This window comes from Rhinolophus hipposideros (genome assembly GCF_964194185.1).
Source record: "Rhinolophus hipposideros genome assembly, chromosome: 15".
NCBI classification, from domain to species: Eukaryota; Metazoa; Chordata; class Mammalia; order Chiroptera; family Rhinolophidae; genus Rhinolophus; species Rhinolophus hipposideros.
Window position 1 is genome coordinate 9994796 of NC_138061.1, and position 24973 is coordinate 10019768.

The 24973-nt window shown below is 50.7% G+C and overlaps 1 protein-coding gene across 2 annotated transcripts in view; it reads right to left on the reverse strand.

Annotated features, from left to right (window-relative positions):
* The window catches only part of GRK5 (G protein-coupled receptor kinase 5), a 199114-nt gene that overhangs the window by 130811 nt on the left and 43330 nt on the right, over window positions 1-24973 (reverse strand). Inside the window, exon 1 of one of the 2 annotated variants that reach the window (XM_081075260.1) lies at window positions 12517-12757. The exons of the other annotated variant lie outside the window; for it this stretch is intronic. The gene's annotated coding sequence lies outside the window, so the exon portion shown is untranslated. Of the gene's footprint in view, window positions 1-12516; window positions 12758-24973 lie in introns of those variants that run through there. 2 annotated transcript variants of the gene reach the window in all.

Genomic DNA, 24973 nt, shown 5'->3' on the forward strand with positions numbered 1-24973 from the left:
GCAAGAGACGGAAGGATGTTTGACCTTTAGGGCCCAGGAATAAATACCCAGAGTTATGAATACAGTTTGCTGCTGCACTGTGGAGGTGGTGGCGGGGATGGGTCTGGTCTCCCTGATAACAGACGTCCCATTTAAAGGCTAGGGAAAAGGAGCAGCTGGGGCACAGAATGTTCTATTAGTAGGCGTCCATTCGTCAGGGTTGTGCAGGAGTGGGGTTTACAGCAGGAGAAAAGAACAGGCCGGTGGTTGATACTTTTGGGGGACAAAGTAGGCAGCTCTGCCTCTATGTTTCCACCTCACTATGAGGCCCAAGGAAAAGGCTCCCAAGATGACTGCCTGAGGCAGCCTTCCCAGGAAAGCCAACCTCAATGGAGGTTTTCTAGCTGGGTTCAGTTTGAGAGTCGCAGCTAACTAAGGAAAGGCTTAGAGGGGAGCAACCCGGATGGTTACAGAATGGGAAGGAGGGTTGGTTCAAGCATCTCTCCGCCGGCCCACTAAAGGTGACTTCCAGGGAATGCGAATTATTTCCCAGAGGAGCAAAGGGGAGAGTCTCCATTTCTACAGAACAAAAGATTATGGGGAAATTAACTTCTGCCGCATCCCAGAAGATTAATGTGAGACTGGAGGGGAAAGTTCCGGAACATATTACATTTGATTGGAGGAGGGGGCTGTCAGTGCAGTGCCTCGGGATGTGGAGTGTCGAGATGTGGGGAGATTGATCTGGGGGAGCCCCGGCCCGCCTCTACTGAAGTGCGTGACCTGTGCTTCCTTCTCTGTAAGACAGGAGAACAGTCCCCACCCCATGCACCTCATGGGGGTGCCGTGAACATCAAATGTGTGTGGAAGACAGTGGACTACTATGCAGCAGTGAGAAAAAAAACACCTGCCACTACATGCAACCACATGGCTGAATCTCAAACTCAGGGGTGAGGAAAAGAAGCCTCAAGCAAAAGAGCAAACACTGTATGATCCACTCATCTAGAGTTTAAAACTAACCCATGGTATCAGACAACCTTGGGGTAGAAGGTAACTGGAGGGGACCCCAGGCTTCTTGGGATGCTGGATCTATGATGCATGCACTTTGTGAAAACCCATCCAGCAGTATATTATAGTTTCTGTACTTTTCCATGGACAGTATATCTCAATAAAAAGTTCACCCTCCAAATTGTCTGGAAGCCTTTTGTAAACCTCCAGGTCAAGACATTACTATAAGGGAGAGTGTTCTAAAACATAAGCACTATCGATCTTTTAGAAATGAAAGGCAGGTGAGACAACCCCCAAAGCCCCAGTGCATCCTATGGTTTGGGGGAAACTGGGGGAACCTTGTCCTCTCTCCATGACTATCAGTTTCTAACCTGGGCCACTGCATAGGTGACAAAGGGGACGACCTTTGCCCTTCACCAATTGTACTTTGTCTTCTTTGTCCAGACTGGGGTGTGCCCTCCCTACCCCATAATGCGCCGATTGCTCGCTGGTTCTTGGACCCACACTTCTTCTCTTGCTGAAGCTCGCTTCATTGCTAGCCATGCTGACGTCACACTAGTCTTCAAATGAACCAAATGTCAATTTGGCACCCTACAAAAAGGAACATTTATATTCTTCCTCACAGGCCCACTTCCTGTGTTCCTCACAACTTTAAAAACATAGACGCCAACTTGTTGAAACTTGTGGTGCACTGGCACCCAGGCTCAGAGAGCATGCATGTTATTCCACTATTCAGCAACATTTTTCTTTAGGGAGAACACCACAAAATTTAAAGAAAACTCTAAGGTCCCAGCAACGGAGCATTTGCAAAGGATGGGCTCACACCATGAGGATAAAGGGCTGCATTAGAACATCTGCCTAAATGCAGGACGTGGTGGCTCACTGGAAATGGGCTCTGTCACTATGTCCCCCTGAGATGGAGGCACCTGCAACCTACCCCCCTTCTCTTCTCCAATCTTCACTGATACAAAGACAGCTTGGTTATTTCTAATTGTTTCACTAGGACCCCGCGGGGTGGCCCCAGGGACTCCCTCAGGAAGCTTTAAAGTAGGGCAATTCCGTTGGAACAACAGGTTTTGAAGACCTCTAAACAAGCTGGATATTACTGACCTAGGTGAACCTAAGGCTCCTTAAAGAACAGGATTCTCTTGTGGTATGAAAGCTGACTCCAAGGACCGCGTTTCCACCTCTGTCCAAAACCTACTCCTTATTCTTCTATTCGCCCTGCTGGTCAATAAACACTTACCATCCTGGGCACTGAAGATGAAAGAAGAGCTGCATCCAGCTCCCTGCACCCCAGGAGCTCCCGGGGCGGTGGGAAGCGGACAAGAAGTCTGGCCTTAAGGCCAGACTTGAGGAGCCGGACATGCACACTGCAGGGAAAGGTGCACACACATCTGCTGGGAGGGTCGGGGAAGGCTAAACGCAGGAAAGACTGGAATTTGCCAGGAGCACGGAGTAAACAGCATCGCCAGCAGCAGGAATAGCATGTGCCAAGGCAGTGAGGACGGAGCAAGGCTGAATACGCCGAGGCTGGAAAAGGTGTGGCGCTGAACCACAGCAGGGCACTGACATGGGGCCCAGGAAGTGCCGTGGGGAAGCCAGATAACATGGTGTGGGGACCAAGGGACAGCGGGGTCCGGACAGGCCATTTGTGGAGGAGGCGGGTACAGAAGAAGAGGAGCACATTCGGACAGAACAAAACTACAAGGCCCATTGGAAACACTAAGTCTGTGCTACCCGGACATCCAGACAGAGACAGTGTATGCGGAGAGAGATGTGGGCCGGAAGTGGAGAGGGGTGTGGTCAGGGTGGGACAAGGGGCAGGACGGTAGGGGACACAGGCAGGACTGTGACGCGCATAGGAAACCCAGCTCTGCTGCTCTCTGCTACCCTGGATAACGCCCCCGAGGGTGAAGTCAGGGCTTTGTCTGCCTTGGTCAGTACTTGGAATCGTGTCAGGTACACAGGAGGAGCTCAATACTCTGGCTGAATGAGCGAGTGAACAAACGAGCAAACAGTACTGAGCTCAGAGCTTCACTGTGAGAACCGGACACCATGTCACACGTAAAGTGCTAAGCAGAGCACGTGCACGCAGTCAGTGATGGATACATGCTAGCTGGGAGTCAACCCCGGCTCTGTGCAACGTTCTCTCACCACCACACAGCCATCTCGCCCAGGTCCGGGGGCCCTGTCTCCCTGCAGGAAGGGGCAGGAGCAAGCACGAGTGCATGTCCTCAAACCCTGAGCCGGAGTCTCCCCGGTTCTGCTGCTCCTGGGTCTCAGGTTTCTCCAGCCCCACAAAGCCCAGGGGAGGTGAACATACTGCTGCTCCCAGACTCCAGGGGATTAGCAGGTGATCGTCAGGCATCTGAAGACAGAGTGCTCCTGTCACTACTAGACCATAATAGACACACATCACGCTCTCCAACCACAGGTGTCTATTTCAGGCTTAACGTAACAGTATTGTTCCCACTCCTGACTTGGGTACCACCCTGCAGAGACGTTGCAATGAAGGATGGGGCAGCACCGGCACCACCCACTCCTGGCACTGACTCCTGCCGGGGCTTCTGGGCACCGCGCACTCCTACCACCCACTGCACCTCCACAGGCAGCGAGGAGCAGAGCACAGGGCTATGTTGGCAGGAGATGCACACTGACCACTCTCACCAGAAAGAAGCTGATTCGCTGCCACCTTGTGCCTGGTGGCCCTGGGCATTTTGACATAAAGGGATCTGTTGTCACCCATCATCAAGGGTCACCCGAGTGACAGCCTGTGGGCAGTGCTCTGGGGGGAAAGAGGGAGAGGAACAACAATCACTGAATAGGCACACAGGTAGAGCACTTGCTGAGTACCCACCGCTGTTCCTCCATTGGATATAAGCTTTACAACATTGGATATAAGTTTCACAACTGTCCCGTGGGAGAGCAGCATCTGACAGCTAATAACACAGGCAGCGTGGCCAGAGGAAAGTGCTCTGGAACTCAAGTCAGCAGCCTGGCCACAGGCTGCACACGCCTCTGTGTGACTCTCCCAGCCTCGATTTTCTCATCTGTAAAATGGGAAGTAAAAATACGTGTACTTCCCCTGGTTGGTTCACAGGATTGCTGTAAGAGTGAAAGAAAAGTGCAAGTACATCCCACGCTCAGCCACTTCCTGGTTGCATGACTTCCAACAACAAGTGATACCTGATTTCTCTGGGCCTTAGTTTCTTTATCTATAAAATGAGACAATTTGTGCCTATAAGGCTGCCAGAAAGAGTATGAGATGACTTCGTGCAGTGCTTGGCCCAGAGCAGCCCTAGTGCTCAGGGTTAAGCCAGCTAAGTTATTAAAGGCGCTTTGCAAACCAGGAAGTCAATATGATTGGAGACCCCCACTCCGTCCCAGCTGACAAACGGCATCCTTAACTTAGTGTACGACTTTAATGTGCTTATGCCCTGAGGGTAAGAACTAACTTTGGGGCTTATTTATTTTTTCATAATTCTCTGAAAGACCCTCAAAATAGCTAGTCGCCCAAGGCAGCAACCCATAAACAATGAGCGGATGAGCTGCCAAGCGAAAGCACCAGACGATTGTGAAGGCTGAGGAGGAGGGCTGCGGAGGCAGTTCCTTCCTGGCTCCAGGAAGCAGCTCTGCACCCACCAGCACCCATGGCGGCCTGGTCACACCCATCACCCAGGTTCGACCTGAACAAATGATTCCCAAAGGGAACTTGAGCCCAGATTCCGGTTTTTCCAAGGATACCAGGCTGAACCCTCAACCCGAGGGTGTGGCTAAAAGGGCAGCAGCAACTTTACTGGGTTTCCTCTTACTGGGTGACACTTTGGAAACCCAGTGGAGCCCTCCTTTGCTTCTGAGGCCAGCTTGCAAAAAGTGGAAAAGGTCAATCCAGAGGAAACGTAAAGATCATGGATCATGTAAAAATGCATGGGATCACCCCCCAGCATTGCTCACCTGCTACCACCTGCCCATAGCGGGCTCCGTGGGACCCCCCCTGCCTATGACCCCGCCTCAAATCCACCCACCAACCTAATGTCTGCTCACCTCTCAAGGGCCCACTCAAGTCTCCTCCCTCTACAAAGCTTCTGCTGCTACTCGCACAGGGGACCACCTTTTCCCGTCCCTTTTCCTTTTGCATGATCCTCTCCACGCGTTCCTGGGTGCATTTACTGAATAAAACACATCTGTTCCCATCTTTGATTTGTACAGCATTGGGCCTGACGCGGGGAATACGGGGATGAAAGCCCCCCTTCCTTAGGGAAGGCCAGTCCATAAGATGAGACAGGAAAGCAGATGACTATGCCCAACACAGGGGGGCTACAGCATCCGTGCAGACATAGGGGCACAAGAGGGGAAACCAAGCCCAAGGCATCCAGGAGGACCCCTGGAGGAGAGATGACTCATGGTGGCCTGGAAAAACAAGGAGGTGTCCTCCAAGTAGAGGAGGGTGCAAGCACATTCCAGATAGAGAGCATTCCAGGGGTCAGGGATCTCTGTGGATGGCTGGACCATGGGCTGCAGGGAAGGGATGGAGTCAATCCACAGACTGCTGCTGGGCCTCTGGGAGACTCAGGATTGGGGGGGCAGGGTGGCATCTGACACAAAGACCAAAGAAGCAGGGAAGCCACTCTGATCCCAGCATCCGTTCATTGCTACCTGGTGGCTGGGTGGCCAAGTCCTGACCCTCTCGGGGTCTCAGATCCTACATCCACCAGATGAGAATTCAGGGGCTGTAAATATGCTCGCGGATGCGGTCACCCCAGACCCCCACAGTAGAGGAGAAGCCAGAGCAGAGCGGGGCTGCCCACCCCACCCTACCCCCTACCCCCACCCAGGTACAGATCCCAAAAACATAGGCATTAAGCACTTCCGGCCATGGGAGGAAATGCTGGTTTACAGCCCTCAGCTGGTCCAGTCCTAGGTCTGCAGATGGAGAGGAGAAGGGGTCACCACAGAGACCAGAAGAGCTACAGGCTCAACTAGTAGGAGCCTTTCAGAACCGTAGTGCATGGGCTTCCAACACGTGGCTCCACGCAAAAAAGAGCTCCAAGGAGCCCCCACAGCACACACGCACACACACGCAAAAGAAACCCACACACACCTTACTCTCCCCATTACCCAAAGCCCTTTTTTAATGAAAAAAAAATCTTTTAAAATGACATTACAAAAGAAAATATGCTCCTTTCCCATATTTTCTCATGAAGTTAAAAATACAAGTGTTGGTTGGAGGGGGGAAAGTTTGGTTTAAGGTCAGGAGGGGAAAAAAGGCATGTTTTTTTGAAATCTCAGAAAATAAACAGACTCGGCCCTCATCTGCAGACTCTCTGGGAATGTGACCTGAGTGCTGCTGGGGGTCGGAGAGCCATTTAAAGGAAAGTTCAAGGGCAAGCCCAGCTAGGGATTAGTAGCTTGGACACTGTGTCCGCCTCTCCAGATGACCAGCCTGCTGGCCACTTGGGACAGGAGTGTCCAGGAGATGAGAGGGGCAAGGAGAACAGAGCAGGCAACCCAGCTGCCCTGGGAAACAACCCCGGGGGCAGCAACGGCCTCAGGGGCCAGGTCTGTACTAAAGGAGGCCAGCAGGGCTACGGGGACATACTGTAGGCAGCCAAGAGCAGTGATTCCAGTGAGGGGCAGTAGAGCTGCTGATCACTCAGGGGATAGGGTCACACTGGGTGGTTTCTCGTCCTGCCCCTCCCACGTCTCAGCAGTAGCTACAGAACCCACACCAAAGGCAGCTCTGGGGAAGGTCCAGAAAGCAGGGCTGAAGTCATTCCTGCACGCGATACGTATTTATGAAGCACCTACTACGTGCTAGAACCTGCAACAGGCACTGCAACTAGCAAGACAGAGAAGGCCCTAGTCTGCATGGAGCTTACATCCGAGTGTTCAGAGCCCCTCCACTCTTTCCTTTCCCCCTCCCCACCCTGGTAGTCCTTCTGTTAATCCCATTAGGTGTTGGTGCATGCTGAGCTCTGTCCCACAAGGGCTGGAATAAGCCATGTCCCTGCCCCTCGGGGCTCACAAACTTCTGGAGAGCTTCGCAGGTCATCGGGTTGGGATGCTGTGTGGCCAGCCATAGAGATATGCCACCATTTGATTACTGAACACCTCCTGCGTCCCCAGCTGTGAGCCAACACCAGGAGCAGTGGACACAGACACAGCTCTGTTCCGACCTGGGAGGATCTGCCAGGCCAGAGAGGGGGACTAAAAAGGATTAGGACGCACTTGGGAGCAGAGGGAGGAGCAGGGCTCTTAGAAGGGCCTTGGAAACAACCAGGCTCAGTTTGGATCTAAGCCCAACCTTTCACCAGCTGTGTCGACTGAGGAGAGTCACTTCATTTCTCTGAACCTCAGTGTCCCCTACGGTAATGTGGGTATGACAGTGCCAACCTCGTGGGTCATGTACAGTGACCAGCACGCCACTGGCATTTGACAAGGCAGAGCAATGACCAGCTACCGACCTGCGCTTTACAGAGGCGTGAAGAGCAGTTTGCGAGCACAGAGCAGGGGGCCATGGATTTGGCCAGAGAAAGCCCAAAAAATTTTAAAACATGACATGTCATCTGAATAAGCCTGAGATAGAAACACAATTTCTACAAGAAAAAGTGGAAGGGTGTTCCAAGTCCAGAAGAAACAGGCATTTTTTTTCTTGGGGGCCTTCTAAGGACATTTTCTTGTCCTGAAATGAAAGATTTGCGATGGATTATTAATAATAGATAGATGGATGTAGATTTCCTTTCCCTCTCTCCCTCCCTCCCTTCCTTCCTTCCACCCTTCCTTCCATCCTTCTTCCCTCCTTCCCTCCCTCCTACTCATCAACATAAATTTATTGAGCACTTACTACGTGCCAGGTGCTGTTCTAGGCACAGGTAACAGGTCAGTGGACCAGACAGATGCTTATATTTGACCCTCACAACCACCCAGAGTAAGTTGGGCCAACTATCGTTATCAATCCCATTTTAGAGACATCAAATGAACCACAAGAAGCCTTAATCAAACACAGGCACTTGAAGCCAGAACAGACACAGCAGGCCCAATCAGCCTTCACGCCCACCGCCTCCCCTTCACACCCAGGCAAGGGAAGGGGTGACCATCCCCCACAGTGACCACTTCCAGGGAGACGCCTGCATGGCGAGCTGAAATGAGTGGAGGCAGGCTGCTGGAGACAACGGGCTTCCCAGCTCCCTCATCACTCCAGCCAGCCAGCCACTCCCAAGTCTGTGTAAGTAATCATTTAAACCTCCAAACAACCTTTTCCCTTCAAATTGTAGCAACTTGACAAGCAGAGTCAACAGAGGCCCCAAACTCCTGAGAGAACTGAACTTGCCTTCGTGGCTTAAGGAAGAGCAAGGGGGCCCCAGGGGGCCCCAGGGGCCCAGGCCCACGCTGTCCACTGAACACTTAGACATTGCTGAAAAGCCAATCACAGGGTGGTGCAACAAGCATGTTAGTCCAAAAACCTAATAGACAAAAACCCTCTTCTTTCCCAAGCAAGGGGGCACAATTTTCGGTAATTTATTTAGTCAGATTTGACTCTGGGAATTCAATTAGTGAAAGGGATTATTATTAAGTGAGCTCAAAATCGCCCTGATGAAATATTAAGAATCGCCGAGGCGAGCTGAAGGGCACAGGGGGGGTTCAGTATACTGTCCTCTCTGAGTACACACAAAATTTTTCAAAATGAAACTTTTTAAAATCCAGATAAAACAACACCCCAATATACCATAATGCTGCAGAATGAATAAAAATAAAATACTCCCAGTAAAGTTAATAAAAATAACCCCTGGATTTGTGGGGTGCTTTGTTTTCCCTACAAAGCACTTCATATCAACAGCATCTAATTTGAACGCCCACGGAAAGTAGGGGTTAGTAGCCCCATTTTGCAGATGGAAAAGCTGAGGCTTGGGGCTTGCCTGAGGACTTTCCACCAGGAAACCATGCAGTGAGGCCTTGAAGTCGGCCGCAGGGCTTCACTGGGACTTCACCCCTCCTGGCTCTGGCCAGCCCCAGCAGGCAGCAGCCCCTACTCCTGCACTCCCGCCTGGGGGGTGTGGCTGATATCAAAACTATTTTGCCTGCCACCACCCCTATGCCCGAATCACTCCACAGGGTTTTAAGCAATGCGCCAGGGCCCCCACAAGCCACGCTGGCCAGATTATTCAGTCACTTGCCAGGGATTCTTGGCCCAGCATCCATCTTCCCTGTTGGACCTTTCGACCAAATACATGTTTGGCCAGTGGATGGTCCTCAATGTAAAATGTTTCCAGAGGCATAAATCAAGTCATAATGGAATGCTTCCCCTGGCCAGCCTTAACTGTTCCAACCCCGACGCACCTTTTCAGAAACCTTACCTGGATAGAGACTGGCCACAGATTCTTTTGATCTCTGCCCCCCAAGCCAGGAACCAAGAGTGGGGGGTGGCCCAGCCCAGGAAACTTCTTCTAACCATCCACCTTCCTCCCATTGCACCTTAGGACCGATCCAGGAAATGTTTTAAGCAACAGTCTTAACCTCTTTCATGCCAGACCCACTTGAGAAAAACACTAGTTCGTGACTGCCCCGCCCTTCTGTAATTTCTAGCCTTCCCTGCTACAGGCGCCTCCAAGCAGAGGTGCCCTAAATGCGTCAGCCAACGTTGACCCATGATGGATGGCTCCGATGACTTCACTTCTGACACCGGCCTGGAGACGTCCTCTATTTGTATACTCAGAACCTCTGTTATGTCTGAAACCTCATAACCTTTTCTGAAGAACACGTCGTACCTTTTCTGTGCTCTGGGAGTTCTGCAACTGCCTTTAGCCAAAAGCAACACGGCTCAGAGCCAGATCGCCACGCAGACGAGCAAGGCCTCCCCGCAGCCCAGGGGCTAGAAGCACAGGGTGTCTGCGCTCTGGCCAGGCCCTCCCACAGAGCAGGCAGGACGCTGGCTTTGCAGCGCTGGCCCTCATGGGACATCCCTTTGTTGAGGCGACAGCTTTCACCCAGCACTCACGCCTGGGGAGAGACACCCAGAAAGTGTCTTCAGAGCCCAACATGCAAGCTCAGGCCTGCCCTCCCATCTCTGTTACTCCCTCTACCACCTGCTTGTGCTTCCCTCCGCTCCGAACGGGAACAACTCCCAGTTCTCATTCATTGACTGGCAGAGCGGCTCACAGCTGTGCCGCCCAACGCGCAGGCACTGGACACAAGTAGCTACTGAGCCTTCGAGACGTGGCTCGTCTAAATTAAGACGTGCTGTAAGTTCAAACAGACCCTGGATTTTTTTTTTGAACACTTAGTACGAAAAGGAAAATCATCTGAATTTTTATTACATGTTCAAGTATCGTTTTGCACATGTGGAATCAAATGAAATGTATGAAAGTAATTTCAGCTGTTTCTTTTACTTTTTTTAAATTAACGTGATGACTGGGAATTTTGCAGTTTCACAGGAGGCTCGCGTGATTTTCTCCTATTGGACAGCTGCTAGTCCAGACAGCGGCTCGGATCCACTGTCTGGGTCCAAACCTCAGCTCCATTTACCAGTTGTTTGACATTGCGCAGGTTTCTTTTCCTATCTGCATTCTAGCCTCCCCACCTGCACAGAGGGCATAAAAGTACCTACTGCCCAGAGCGGGGCAAGGATTCAATGAAATCACATAGGTTCACAGTTACCACAGTTCCTAGCACTCCATAAATAATGTTGGCTGCTATTATTCATTCAACAAAGATTGACTGATCTCCCTCTGACGCGTCAGGCTCTGCGCTAAGCCCTCGGGACGCAGAGACAACCTGAAACATTCTCCTGCTGGAGGTATCCCCAGCTCAGACCTGCATGAGCGAGGTTCACCTCACAGCTTTGTGAATAACTGTGCGACCTTGAGCAAGTCATGTTGCAGAGAGTGGGGCTCACGGTCCCATCTGCAGAGTAAGGATGGGACATCCAGCTCAGACAGATGCTTGATGACTCTGAGAGCTCGTGGAAACCATCAGCAGCCAGGCCACATACCCAGAGGGCAGGCATCAGAGCTTGCCCCACCCCAAGGCTGAGCCACACTGGGTAACAGCATCTGCACCCAGGCCCCATCAGCACTGGCCAGGCAGAAGACCAGGGACAGGGCACTCTCACGACTTGGCAATTCCTGGCCCTGAGAATGGATGTGACTAGCTCCGTCCCCCAGGCCCTGGCCCTGTGTCCTCATTTACCTGCCTGAGTCTGGGGGTGGGGGTGGAAGGACGGGATGGGGATGGCAGAGGGAACTTGGCTTCACTTTCACAGAAGCCTCAAGGACAAATATTTATATCATCTCCAAATGTGACAACACGCAGCCACAGGGACAGAGGACACTTCTGTCTTGTCACAGCTCCGCTCTGCAGGGCGCACCCTATGAATCAGTATTTCTTATGAATTGTGTCATTACCTTGTAAATAGAACTGCTATGCAGTTTTTGTTTAAAAAGCACCATTTTAATAAAGGTAAACAGTTTTAAACATCAGAAAGTTTGTAACCTTCTTAGAGAATTAAAAATTTTTTAGTGAACTGGGAGCCTCAGAACAAAAAAAAAAATTGGAAGCAGGCCAGACCTCTTGCCACCCTTGAAAGGCTCGGAGATGTACCCAGCTTTGCAGAAATGCCAGTGTCCAGTGGGTACCTGTGACCGTCCAGGTCAGCAGCTTGCTCACCAGACCACACCAGCTGATGTAACCGTCTGCTTATAAGAACTTGCTTTTCAGATTAGACATGCAGTCTTGTCTGCTCAAGAGAAAGCGGCTCGAATGTTTCTGGAAAGCCTCTTAAAAGCCTCCACCAACCCTGAACCCTACTGATAGCTCCTAGGGCACATGCCTCTCTTCCAGTTAGCCCAGGTAGCTCTATGCCCGGCTGCTGACGATGAGAGCGAGAAGCGGCTGCAGCTCACCTGGGCCTGTCCTTCACGCTCCAGGGAGCAACCTGGCCCCGTGGAGAGCCTTGGTCCACGCACCCGTCCCTCCATCCATCCCCACAGCACACAGTTCTCCAGCCCGGCCGTACCCAGGCCCTGGCCTAGGAGCTGGGCACACAGGGGTACGAGACATGTCTAGACTGGTGAGGGAGACAGACAAGAACAGACCCCTATAACGCAGTCTAGTGAGTATGGGCTGCAAAGGGAAGTGGGTACACAAGTTGTAGGGACAGCAGGACTGGGCTCAGAGAAGTATCTCCTGGGGAGCAATGTCTGAGCTGACGCCTGAAGAACAAATGGGAACTGGCCTGGTCAAGAGCTGGTAGAATGTTCCAGGCCCAGGGAATGGTACATGTGAAAGCAGACAGTGAGAGGGAGAGCTCGGTGCACACTCAGAACTAAAGTGATTCAGGGGCCCGACCCTGCAGGAGGAAGACATGTTAGTGAATCACTGGTTTGCAGGGTGCAGCTGGAATTTGAACTCTAGGAAGACTGTGCTGTGTAACAGGCAGATTGTGGGGGGAAACCAGGAGGGAAGGCACCCTACAGGAAGCCAAGCCAGCATCTAAGCTAGAGACGAGAAGAGATATTTCAGAGGAAAACTCACCAGTGTTAAGGACGTGCTGGAAGGGCTCAGGAGACGACAGCAGGGTTCTGGCTGGGGTGACAGGCCCCTCAGGCTGCTTTCTGTGCAATGAGATAATGCTTAAGAAATAAGAGGCCGGGTATCCACCGAACCAGCCCACAAAGCTTAGTCAGTGGCTGCCTGCTTCCCCAGCACTAATTCACAGGAGGAGAGTTCAGCCAGGCCTCTCAGCCGTCGTGGGGATCAGATGACCTGATGGCCTGGTTCGGGGATGGCAGTGCTCGAGGGCCTGCTTCCCACTTGGCAGGGGCCCAAGAGGGGAGACAGCTAGTCACCACCCGGGGAACCTGAGGCAGACTGCCAGCTTGGAAAGCTCAGCACGCTCACGCCAGGGACCAGCCAGAGCCCTCCCTGTGCAGAGAATGCCACGTGGGGGGTGGAGGGGGTGCTGCTCACAGAGCAGCAGCTTGCACACAGGTTGGCACAAGCACTGAGGCGAGCGAGGCAGAGGCATCGCCACAGGGAGGGGCCCATGTTGTCTCTGTGTGTCTGAACCCTAAGAGGACCTAAAGAGCAAGGGGATGGGGGGCAGAAGGGTAATCTCAAGGCAGAGAAGAGTAACCCAAGTTAGTTAGAAAATTAGGATGGAGTGTCACTGAACAGCAGGTTGGGGCAATTTTTTCCAAAGGAGGCGGTGAGGGCAGGATTTGTACTGGGTCCCAGGAAGAGGCAAGGCGTGTCCCAGGAGAGAGGAATAACCCAGCCCAAGCAGGGCGGCAGGACATGGTGGCAGAGCAGCCTCGCCGGAGCAGACCCTTACGCTCAGGCCAGAATGAGAAAGTCCGGAATGCAAGAGACAGGCACTGGGGCTGTACCCTGCAGGCCATGGGAAGTCGTCGCCTCCAAAGCATTCTGGGAGGAAAACAGCTTAACAGTCCCTCAAAAAATTAAACATACCATCTAACAATTGCACTTCTAGGTTATACCCCAAAGACTTGAAACCTGGGACTCAAACAGATACCTGTACACCAATGCTTACAGCAGCATATTCACAACAGCCAAAAGGTGGAGACAACTGAAGGTTCTATCAATAGGTGCGTGAGTAAACAAAATGTGGTATGTCCACACAATGGAGCACTATTCAGCCACAGAAAGGAATGCAATACTGGAAAATGCTGTAATATGAATGGACCTTATAAAGATTGTGCTAAGAAAAATGAACCAGACAAAAAAAGGACAAATATTGTATGATTCCATTTAAAAGAAGTATCTAAAATAGGCAAATTCATAGAGGCAGCAGAAAATAGAACAGAAGTTACCAGGAGCTTAGGGAAGGAAGGAATCGGGAGTTATTATTTAATAGGTACAAAATTTTTGTTTGGGATGATGAAAAAAGTTCTGGAAATGGAAAATGGTGATGGCTACAAAACACTGTGAATGTCATTCATGCCACTGAATTGAATACCCAAAATGGTTACAATAGTAAATTCTATGTTATGCATATTTTTCCAAATATACACATTAAGAAAAGACAAAAAATATATATAATTCCAGGAACACCTCCACTGGGAGACAGAGAATGGGCTGCCATATTAGGGTGCTCTGAGCATCAGGTAAAGGGGACTCCCCACCCAGCACCTGGAGAGACCTGGTGGTGCAGTTCCAGTCAAACATGGCGGAGCTGAGCAACATGTTAACTTTTACTCCATCCTGAGACCCCTAAATAACAGCCAGACAATAAAACAACCTACAAAGACAGCGGGTACTGGAGAGTGGATGGCAGTGGACCAGAGCTGTTAGAACCACTTTTGAACAATGATGACAGAAGGATGGATTGGCAGGCCCAAGCTAGCATTCACCTTCCTGCAGGTAGCAAAGCCAACAAGGAAAGCCCCATTTGGGAGCTGCGGGCAACAAGTGTGCCAGCCCACAGGCTGGGAGAATTGATTCTGTGGTGTGACAAAGCACGCACGGGATAATTTGTTAGCAAACATAATTTGTCCCTGCACCAACATTTTAAAGTTCACTTTTCACTTTGACTACAGTTGTTCTGCATGGACAGGGAAAATCTTCTGCAGTTAAAGGTTGTAAGGCCTCCAACACCTGGGTACAGTGCAGGGACTTTCCATCGCCTACAGGTAAAGCCCCAACACTCCTGGCTGTTGAATTCAGGGCTTTTCCCATTCGGGCCCCAGTGCAACATTCAGGTACCAGATCTGTGGGGTTTGGGACAGCGGGAATCCAAGAGAAAAGGGAGGCCAGGCCACAGGATCCAAACAGCCAGTGCATCCAAGCCGTGGGATTCCCGGCCCCCTCCACCACCACCAGCACGAGGTGTGTGCAAAGCAGCCCACAGCTTCTCCAGTAACAGAACAGACTTCACACTGTCCCAGGCCTGCTCCATTTTTCACATGCTTCCCTTCCACTTCATTGCCCCCCAGAAGATGGTATGAGCTTTTCCAGTGAGAGCACTTGCTGAAAACATTGAGAAGCCATTGATGTGTGCATCGGGGCTGACACAGGGCCTGGAACACAATCCTTACCCTGCATGGTTGGAGCCGGCGTTGGCCATGGAATGCCAGGCCACCTCAAAAGTGATGGCATGCTGTGAAGGATGAGCATGAACAGGGAAGAGACGCCCTTGCTGTGGCCTTGGCAGTGCAGTCTGGCTTACCCATCCTCCCTCCCTCCTCCCCTCCCAGTAGCACCAAGCCTGTTCCCTTCCGCACCTGCTTCCATCAGAAAATCGGCCCCTCCTGCCCTTTTCCCCAGGATGCTGAGCTCCGCCGTGGACACTGAACAACCCTGTGCCTCCTTCTACAATAGCACCTAGCTCAGGGCTTGGTATCTAAGGGGACCAATAAATGCCAGGTGACGACAGAAGCACTGGGAGAAGTCCACCTCTCAGGCACAGCAGATTCCAGACTGTCCCTTCAGAGGGCACACATCAAGCCAGTGGACAACCAAAAAAATGATTCCCAAGACACCCAAGCATTCCTGAGGGGGCCACAGGAGTGTCCACCTCTTTAAGGCCTCTGTGTGGGACACTGGCATTGGATAAGGCAGCTGCCTGCCACATGACTTGTCAACCCTGCAGAAAGTCAACGCATCGGCGTAGCTTGGGTGGGTCGGAGGCGTGTATGGACAGGAAGCATCTGAGCTGCCAGCTCTGCTTCTCCAGCACCCCCACGCACAGGGGAAGCCTACAGGAAGCTGCCGAGGCCAGGCTGGCTCTCAGAGAACAGGTGGAGGAGACTGGCCTGCAAGACCTGTCACTCTGGGCCAATCGCAGGGCTATTCAGTGCTCTCAGGAAGGAAAGGGCTATAGGAGAATCACTGGAAAAGCTTATTTAAAAATACAGATTCCTCGCACAGCAGTGTATCACTTTAGAATAAACAGTTTATCAATTTCTGGAAAAGTTCAACATATACCTACCACAAGATCCAGCCATGCCATCCTAGGTATTTACCCAAGAGAAAAGGAAATATACATCCAAAGAAAGACTTGTACGTGGTATTCCCAGCAGTTTTATTTTCTATGGCAAAAACAACTGGAAATAAGCCAAATGTCCAAACATGGGAGTGGATAAGCCAACTGTGGTACGTCCATACATTGGAATACTACTCAACAATGAAAAGGAATAAACTATTGACACACAGCAACATGCATGAATCTCAAAATACTTATGCTGAGTTTTTTCACAGACAAGAAAGAGTACTTACTGTATGATTTCACTTATAGAAATGTCTAGAAAATGTCCACTCATCCATAATGACAGAAAGAGTGGTTGCTTGGGGTTGGGGCTGTGGCAGGGAGGGATGAGAAAGTGGGATTATCAAGGGGCATCGGACACTCATGGGTGATGGCGTGTTCACTGACTTGTTTATGGTAATGGTTCCTTGGTGTAAGCATATGTCCCAAACTTCTCAAATTGCATATTACAAATATGTATAGTTCATTGTCTGTCATTTATACCTCAATAAAGTGATCTGAAAAGAATACAGATTCCTGGGTGCCACCCTGGAGAGTGGAGGCCAGTCATGGTGGGGGTGTAACGGAGGAGAGAGAGGGGTGTGGGGTGCTCCCCAACAGCCTGGAGCAGTGACGAGGACCAGCCATGCGGCCCCAGGCTGCCACCCACCACTTGTCACTTCTGTTCATTTACAGAATATACACAAGGATCATGTCTCCCCATCATCAGTTATCCCTCCTGGGAAAGTGTGCGGACACAGTCAGCCAGTAGTCTGGACTTTGAGCTCTGGTGGTCTGTGAGCTCTCTCGTGGGTCTGGCTGAACTGATCCAGGGGTCAGTGACCCATGGACAGGGTCCAGCAGGAGGATTCCAACCCAACCACCTTCCAGACCCATCACCGCCTAATTTTTCACTTGAGGACATTTAGGTTAAAAATGTGTTCACCAGATAAGGCAGCAAGCAAAAACCTGGTCACGTGATCCTGAAGTTTGGCCAAGGAATCATAAATTTTCCCAAGTCACAAGGACAAGGGATGGAAATATGGCCACCGGGGGACTCCACCTCAATTTCTATAAACTTCAAGGTCAAGCTAAATGATAGATCTGACATTATTAGAGTTATATACGCTTGTATGTTTACTTTTCAGGTCTATCTTTTTCTTTCACTTCTCACTCACATGCTTGGACACAAATGAAGACAGGAAAGAAATATGCCCAAATGCTATTGGTCAGTGGACTTTACTCCTTGGAGAAAATTTTCTGTAATACGATTATGTTACCTAAAATAAACCCATATGGTATAAACTTCTTTTGCCAATATAAATTGGTACAGAAGTGATGAATAGCGTAATAATAATGAATCATTGTATAGATCTGGCAACAAACTATAAGCCATTCATGGAAGAGCGCTAGATTGGAAGTTAAGACACGGGTTCAGGTGTCAATTAGGTTCTAAACAGCTGTGTGCTGTTAGGCCTTCCACTCACCCTCTCCGGGCCTTGGTTTTCTCCTATGTAAAAGGAGGACTTCATCCTCCCAAAATTCCCTCCCCACTTTGACTTTGACAGGCCAGGACTCACCTCAGGCCTCCTGTTGGAGTCTTCTACCCCGCTTTGCTAAGTGCGTTGCTAAAATGTCAAAGGGGACTTTAAGGAAACCAAAACTCCCTCTGATTCCAGTTTTGAATTTCATCCTGTGCAGCAGGATCTGAGCTGTCTGCCTTTCCAGCCAAAGCCCAGCATATCCCATCAGTGGGGCTAAATGTGTGTGAAATGTTAACCCGGCAAACAGAGGAGCAAAGGCATGAGACTTTCTTCAAACCCCAACCAGGGGGACCAGCAAGACGGTCCCCAAACCACAGGCCTTCTTTTCCTGTCTGATGTTGATACTAACTACATAAGTACCCTTTTTACACACGCTCAGCCCTCTCCCCCAACAATGTTGCGTTTTTATTCCAGGGACTAACGTTTCGGAATGCCTTCTAAAGGCACCCATCTCACGTCTTGGCACTCATTGGGATTACCATCCAGAAAGAGCAGCTGCCAAAAGCACAGCATGGCGTGTCTTTAAAACCATGGCAGCAAAAAATAAATAAATAAATTCTGCCTTGGAGAATTCCGACTTAACCCCAGTTCCAAAGGTCATTGTTTATCACAGGAAATAAAGGGTTCATCATATGTTTTTCTTCCCCTGTATCAGGACTCCTTCACAGGAAAGTTTAAATAAATGAATCACAAAGCTGAAAGGACTGGCTGTCTCCAGGAAGTGGTAACACGAGCAGTGGTCACAGAGGTCCCACCCAGGGTAGAGGAATCTCTCTCTGCCTGGTTCACTTCTAACAGGTCAGGCGCAGGGTCACCTTCACACAACCATCCAGGTCACTGCTTGGGGAAGAAAAACCAAAGATGCTGAGCAACTGTGTGACCTGTCACTTCGCTCCAGGTGCTTATGTGAGTGTCATCTCAGCCACAGGAGCCTCGCCCCCACCCTGAGTGGTGGTCACGCTGTGGTAATGAGAATGGGGAAAGCTGCCACCCACCGAGTCTACCATGCGCCAGTCACTGTGCTCTGGTGCCCACGTCATTTCATCTTCCCTGAGCCCAGCGGTAGGGACCATCATTAGCCCACTTAACAGGCCAGGAAACTGAGAGCCTTAGGAAGTTAGCATGCGACCGAACCAAAATTCAGATCCCAGGCTCTTCACCACTTTGCAATATTCTCGTTGCAAACAATTTTACATTAAAATGGTCTTTGCATTTCCACAGTAACTTCCCTGTAATAGTAGGAACCCGTGGCCCACAGAAGTCAGAGCTGCCCAAGGCCATCTAGAGGGAGCTGGAGCCGAGGGCGGAACCCTAGTGCTGAGTCCCCTGTCAGCCTTCTTGGGTGTGCAGGCCGGGCCTCAGAGCCCTCCCAGACGCCGTGTGAAAGAATGCAAGAGCCCCTCAGACGAGGGGACAGAGAAACCTAAACCTGTATCTTCCTTCAACAGGCAAAACTACACCCCTTGCCTCCAGTGTATCAGTCTGGAGAGAAAAATACTTAGCTGTGCTTCAGGAGGCACGACAGAGTCACCGAAGGAAACCTCCGCCAGGAACAGCCATGTGAACAGACGTGTCCTGAGTCCTGCAGGTTTCTGACAGCCCAGACACGCCCTGACAATGCCAGAGTGACACGCAGCGGCAACGGGCTAATCACCTTCTGAAGGAAGCACAGAGGGTGAGTGCCTCATGAAGCCACGAAAGGAACGTTACCCTTGGAATGTCTCCACATGCTTACTGCTCACGTGCTTTCGTCTGTTACTGATGTGCAGCCTCACCTGGACGGTGTACCAGTCAATGGCTGGCGTTCCCCAGCCTTGTCAGGGTCACACATCTCCAAGATAAGTATGGCCTGTGTTCCTGTGCCCCAGGGGAAACCTCTGGCCTCCCATGGAGCCCGGTCAGTATTGTAATCTGAGTGCCAGTCAGAGCCTGGGTCCCGCTCCTCAGCGGCATGGCTGGGTGGAACCAGTCCCCAATCAGATGCCAACAGCTTAACCAGGCTTCACTCCAACTCAAGCATGTCAGGGCTCCCTCACTTATGACATAAACCCTGATCTAACTAGCTGAAGGAAAAAAAGAGAACATGTAGGATCAAGGAAAGGCTAGTCAAATATCTCAACAAAAGGTGATGGCAACACCCTTGGAAAACCTTAAGTATCAAAAGATAACACAGGAGGGCCGGCCCGCTGGCTCAGGCGGTTGGAGTTCCAAGCTCCTAACTCCGAAGGCTGCCGGTTCGATTCCCACATGGGCCAGTGGGCTCTCAACCACAAGGTTGCCAGTTCAATTCCTCGAGTCCCACAAGGGACAGTGGGCCACGTCCCCTGCAACTAAGATTGAATACGGCACCTTCAGCTGAGCTGCCTGCCGGATGGCTCGGTTGGTTGGAGTGCGTCCTTTCAACCACAAGGTTGCCGGTTTGACTCCTGCAGGGGATGGTGGGCTGTGCCCCCTGCAACTAGAAATGGCAACTGGACCTGGAGCTGAGCTGCGCCCTCCAGAACTAAGACTGAAAGGACAACAACTTGAAGCTGAACGGCACCCTCCACAATTAAGATCGAAAGGACAACAACTTCACTTGGAAAAAAGTCCTGGAAGTACACACTGTTCCCCTATAAAGAACTGTTCCCCTTCCCCAATAAATAAATAAAAAAAAAAGATAACACAGGAAAGACTCTAGATGACTTTAGGTTTGGAGATGACATTTTAGATACAACACCAAAGACAGGATTCCCTGAAAAAAATAATTGCAAAGTTGGACTTGATTAAAATTAAAATCTTCTGCTCTGCAAAAGACATTGTCAAGAGAATGAGAAGACAAGCCACAGACTGGGAGAAAATATTTTTAAAAGATAAAGGACTGTTATCTGAAATCTACAAAGAATTCTTGAAACTCAACGATAAGAAAACAAATAATTTGGTTAGAAAATGGGCCAAAGACCTTAACAGATACCTCATCAAAGAAGATATAGAGATGGTAAATAGCACACAGGTGTTCATAGAAACTTAACTCATAATCGCCAAAACTTGGGAGCAACCAAGATTTCCTTCAGTGACGAATGGATAAACTGTGGTCCATGCAGACAATGGAACATTAGTCAGCACTAAAAAGGAATGAGCTATCAAGCCATGAAAAGACATGGAGGAACCTTAAATGCATATTACTGTGAAAGAAGCCAATCTGAAAAGGCTACACACTGTATGATTCCTGCTCTATGACATTCTGGAAAAGGCAAAACTATGGAGACAGTAAAAAGGTCAGCGGTTGCCAGGGGTAGGGGTAACCAGGGCTGAATAAGCCAAGCACAGAGGACATTTAAGGCAGGGAAACTACTCTGAGTCGTATGATGGTTCTATATGATGATGGACAACACGACAGTGATGGGGGCATGCCACTCATTACACATTTGTTCAAACCAGTAGAACTTACAAAAGTAAGACTGAACCCTAAGGTAAACGACACTCTGGACGGTGTGTTACTGCAGGCTCATGTATTGGAAGAAGGGTGCCCCTCTGGCATAGGGTGCTGATAATTGGAGAGGCTGTGCACATTTGGGGGTAGGGGATATATGGGAACTCTCTTTAGCTCCTTAATTTTGTTGTAAACCTAGAACTTCTTTTTTTAAAAGGTCTTAAAAAAAAACCACACACACACGCACACACAACTAAATGTATGGTTCAACCACTTTCCTACCATCAAACAAATCCTAAAACCAGAGTCAAAAAGTAGATGGCCAATGGGGACAAAGTCTGGGGAAACAAGTCAGAGCAGTGGCCCACCCACACTTGTGGTCTGAGGTGCCAATGCCTCAGACACGGTGGGCAGGCTTGAAAAAGCCAGGGGCTGAGTGTTGAGTCTGGCACCCTGTCCCCATACTGGCCACCATGGATTGCTCACGGATGAATTTGCTTACAACCCTTATTAAGTGGTCATGGGGAGTCTGCACACTCTTGAGGGCACCCACTCCTGATATTTACCACCTGCTATACCAAGGCAGGCAGCAGAATCTCAGAACAAAGCTCCATTTGGAAGGGACCACCCTGGCCCCTGATACTACTGACCTCAGAACAGGTGCCAGTGGCTGCATCTCAAACCACCTTTTTGAGCTTCGGGGGGCATTGCCAAGGCCCCCTTCCAGAAATCCACGTTCAGTCTACCCATGACCCAGGACCCCACATAATCGCTCCTGAGCCTTCAAAACTAATAGAGACCCGCAGATCTGTGTGCACATATTCCAAGGCACAGGGATTAGCAGGCACGTGGCTTTGAAGGGGACTATTATCTCTGGTTCTGTACAAGAATGCTGGAATTCCAGACTGAGAAGGATATGAAGGTGATCAAGCTGAACTGCCACATCCCTAGCCCTCCCCAGGGGCCACCCAGCTTTTGCTGGAAGCCCTCTTGGAACAGGAAGCGACTCTCTCCAAGACGGCGCAGGTCTCTCCAGAATAGTCTTGCCTCCTATCACTCCAGTTCTGTGAGCTGGACCACAAACAACATAGACAATCCTGAATCGGATGAGGTCAGGCCTTAAGAAGTTTAAAGACTGATTATCTCCTCTGCTCCCCATCTCAACCACTCCAGTTTCCTCAAGACTGTTGTATTTCCAATGCCCTTTCTAAGAATACCTTCTCAGGTGTAGCCCATGGGTCAGGGCAGCCCCCCTTTCCACATGCTGGCTGTGTGCCAGGCCAACCTAAGCACCTTACAAACACAGGGTCAGGTCAGTTAATGCCCACAGCCCTCCTACGAAACAGGGATTTCGTAGGCTCAATTTCACAGATGAGAAATGCTCAGAGAAGACAAGTAGTACGTCCAAGGTCACACAGCTAGTAAGAGCAGAAGGACACTCTGTCACATTCAGCATCTGAGCTCTTAGCTACCGACCCATTCAGTGACACATCCCATGCCAGGGAGACGTTAAGAACATTCTGAACCATTTTGGATGAACGAACCACCACCACTACACCCAGGACCACATCAGCCTACAAGGATGGACTCCTCGATTCCACTTCTAGGTCGAGTGGGTCCATAGGAAAGCCATTCCCGGTAAGATCTGTGAGGGAGAGTCCGCAAAACAGAGCCCAACAGACAAATAACGAGAACGGCTAGCACGTATGCACGAGGCTTGGCACCAGATGATTTCCCAATATTAATGTCCGTAAGCCGCCCAACAGCACTGTGAGGTCGGTGTTGTGTTTACCAATGAGGAGACACACTCACGTCAGGTAAGCAACTTCCCCCAACTCACACAGCTAAGAAAGGTGTTGGGACAGGGCCTCAATCGTGACTAACGTGGTTCTCAAACATGGGTCCCCCTTGACTGATCAGAGGCCCAACATTTCCCTTCAGTGAGCAGCCAGCAACTGAATCTCTGAACACGCAGGCAGCATGGATGGTATGAGTCATTTACAAGTTCTGGCCCATCCAAGATCTGCAGACTCAAGGAGTTGGTGACTCAGGGCAGCCGCCGGTCCAGGCCTCCAGATTTCTCTTTGTCAGGCACCCAGATCTGTATATGCTAAATGTCTGTTGACTAGAGCAAAACAAGGAAGTCAATGCACGCAAACAAAATCTGTAGGAAACACATTGTCTCAGCAAGTCACTGGGGCAGGAAACAATAGAAGGGAAAGGCCATGCAGAGATCTCTGACGAGAGCCTGCCTTGCAGTCCCCAGACCTGCAGGCCTCTAGCGCTGGCAGCTAAGGGGGCTGAGGGAGCCTCTGAAGAGGTGAGGCCAGCATCCGAGAGGCCATGGGCCTCCACGGCGCCTCTGAATGACCAGCGCCCCGAAGGGCGTGGAGGATGTGGCTGAACACGGTGACCAGGGTGGGGCTTCCGGCCAACACTCCGTCTGTCCCTCATGGTGGTGCTAATGGAGTCAGATGGCGCCTCCCCAGAGTCTGCAGTCTTGTCTGACTGCGTGGACTTAGGAAAGCGCCCGTCTGCTGTTTGGCAACTTCTAGGTGGGTCCTGTTATTATTATTAACAAAGATAAGATTACAACTAATAATAACACTCATGACATTTAAATGCATTTGGCCCTATTGCTGCAGCCTTGCTCTCTGAGGTAGGGTAGAGTTCAAATTCCACATTTGTATCGCTCCAGAAGCTGAGCGTGCCAATTCGCCCAACACAGATGCAATTGCCAGAGGTTCTTAAGAACAGAGTGATTCTTTCATTTGAACTAGCGCGCCATGCATGCTGCCGTTTGAGATGCTGGTAGGAAAATGTCTGTTGTGTGACTTACAAAAAGCACACTTAACTCTCAACTTCACACCTCAGAAGAAACCTCCGAAAATCTCCTAGTCAGTTCCCCCAAACTAATTCACTCATTCACCCAGCGTTTGAAGGTCTGCGAGCCAGGCCGGTGCTGTGGAGTCAGGTGGACCAGCCGGGCCTGCACTGAGCAGCTAATGGTCTAGTCGGGAGAGGAACCGCCAGTAAACCAACAAAAGCACAACTACAAATTTTGGTGAGTACTGGAAAAGAAAGCAATGAACAGGGGGCTATGATTTGGAATAATGGAGCTGACAGGGGTGGGCAAAGGAGCCCGGCTACTCAGGACGGCAACTAAAGGACCCCTGAGAAGGTGAGGTTTATGCCAAACCCTGAAGGTCGCGAGGACTCAATGGGGGACAAGCAGGGGCGAGGGCAGAAGGGGGGCTAGGCGGTGAGAACAGCATGGAGGAGGGCAGGCACATCCAAGGAACTAAAAGGAAGCCAGGTGCCAAAAGTAGACAAAGCAGGGAAACTGGCAGGAGGTGCAGGTGGCAGGGTGGGCAGGGGCAGGGTAAGCAAGGCTCCCCGCCTCCAGAAGGCCCACGTCCCAGGCCTGGGGCTGGCCAGCCTCCTCCGAGACGGTTCCGAGGAAGAGGCCTGGCGAGCAGAATTCAGCAACCCATGTCAGTCCTGAACAGCTCCTCAGGATTAATTAGAGTGCGTAAAGTCTCAGAACACGGCCTGCCCACAGGGCCCCTCAATCACGTGAGCCCTGACTGCTCTCATTACAGGGCCATCACATGGCTGCCATGACCTCAAACCCCTGAGCACACTCAGGGGCTGTGGGACCGGGGCTCCAGACCCCACCTGTGCCCATTCTTCCTTCACACAGGAAGCAGGCCAGAACCATTGTCTATTGTTCTCAAACAAGTCACACCGATTGTCAGAGAAGAGGCCACAGTGCTACTGCGAGGAGAAGGTGTCAGGTCTACAAACTTCCTGTGAAAAGTCCCTCTTTGTTTAGAAATGATGCCATTCGTTTCTATGTTTCCACTAGAGAACAAACAGACACTTGGCCCGGAAGAGGGTTAAATGAGGTAAGTAATGATCCGCCTGTGACCAAGGCCTCACTTCTACCCTGAGAAGAAGCTGGAACACCCTCCCCCTCCGGTGGGTAGCCTTCCGGGCCCATAGGGACTGGGCTGCCAGGTGAGGGCACCCCCTTTGTCATCAACTCTC